Below are 1,941 nucleotides of genomic sequence, written 5' to 3' on the forward strand. Positions count from 1 at the left end.
CAAGAAGAGCTCGCAGAGTGAAGGGGCAGCGCGTGGCCCGACAATGCCGCGGCTTGAATACCCTATAAAAGCTGCTGCCAGAGCTGCTTTCCTCTTGGTTCGATTCACTATCTATGAAGCTCACATATATACTGGCGGTCGGGAGTAGCCAACTAGAATATACCCTGCATCGCACATCTATCGCCAAGCTATCCGTGCCTTTGGCTTCTTGATGAAGTTCGGACTTTATTGTCCGATCGCTGCCTAAATACGGCTTGCCAAAATGCGTCTGAAAGCATTTTAGGCTAAATTGGCGCTAATTACCAAAAAGTGAAATAATCGCAATCTGTGTAAACTATTCGACTAGCTACATACCAATTTTGTTGTATCTAGCTCTTGTAGTTCTCGAGTTATGCTTGAATAACGATTTTTTGAAATCGATATTTATCGATATTGAAGAAAAAACGATAACAGACTCATTCTGCGTTTGGTCAAGCAGAATATATATGTAAAATGTATAGTCTTAAGCCTGCCTGTTGCCTGCCATACGGAAGCGTTTCTATAGATCGATACGACTGATCAAGCATATATATCTATATAAGCATTAATCACTTGACAACAGCTGATCAGCTGAATCGATTCATAGCGTTTTAGCTCAGCCAGACGCAACTGTACCTTGATTTCTTGTGTTAGCTGCTCTGAGTCTAGGCCACATTAGCTTCAAATGACTTCCTCTCTGTTTGGGGCAATGCATATGCCCCCTGTTAGAGCATAACAAGAACGAGTAGCTGTAGCTACAAAGCGCTAACCAGCTGTCCGGCTGCCCGGCTGCTCGGTTCGACGGGTTGTCCGGCTGTTTGGTTGTTCGCGTGCTCGCCCGTGACGGGGGCAGCCAAGCAACAGCAATGTTACGGCCATACGACATTATTATCATCGCAAATGGCAAGTTAGACAAACACATTGAGTGCCCATTTAATGGCCCCAGCCGACAAAGGCGCAGACTGGCCTGGCTTAGAGGAGGGGGGTCTGTCAGTCAGTCAGACAGTCAGACAGTCAGCCAGTCCGTCAGTCCGTCAGCCTGCTGGGCAGGCACATAATGACCAAGCTAAACAGCAAATGAACTTTTAAACGTATTGAATTGACGTGCCGAAGGCGCAGGCAGAGGCGCCGGTAAAGGAGCAAAGGGGCAAAGGCGCAATGGGGCACGGGTCGGGGCCGTCTGTGGAAACGAGTGAATGGACACAGCAATTTCTTGGGGCCAATACCTTTTAATGGGTTGCCCGGGCAACCGGAACAACAAGAACGGCCAGCAGCAGAATGGGTATCAGCAGAAGAATACTAAATGTTAAATACCTAAGTAAACCAAAGTTGAAAGCCCTATGCAAACTAAAAACGCAAGACCCAATCACAGTGAGTGTGCGCAAACTCTCAACTAAACATTTATCCAGCTTTATACAAAAACATTTGTTCGACAAACCAACTAAGCGACCGCAAGAGCTAGGCTAGATGCATCTGCATTTTGGCTCGTGAGTGAGATCTAAGATGAAGTTTCTGAAAGTCGAACCGCAAGTGGAGAAAACGCTGGTCAAAACATGTCAAATCATGCAGGCATTAAACATGATTGGGCTGCCTGCGCGTTGTACTAACAAAAGTGAAGTCCCTGGTTCAAATCGGGTAGCTATTCAGCATTTTTATTCACTAGAGAAGAATGGAATAATTTTGATATATGAGTAGTGTGATGGGCTAAGCGCAATGAAAAGAAAAAATGTGTGTTTCCTTTCATATTAATCGACTCTGCCCGAAGTTGACACGAATTACACAAGCGAATGCTATTCATTTAAGCCGCGCAACGCCGGGCTATTGCTTCGAATAATATATACGCTCAATAACATATATTCTTATATACATATATAGGCATAATAATAAAATTCCTCATAAAATACGCATTAATACTTCGACAAG

This window comes from Drosophila virilis, unplaced genomic scaffold (genome assembly GCF_030788295.1).
Source record: "Drosophila virilis strain 15010-1051.87 unplaced genomic scaffold, Dvir_AGI_RSII-ME tig00001124, whole genome shotgun sequence".
In the NCBI taxonomy this organism is placed as follows: domain Eukaryota; kingdom Metazoa; phylum Arthropoda; class Insecta; order Diptera; family Drosophilidae; genus Drosophila; species Drosophila virilis.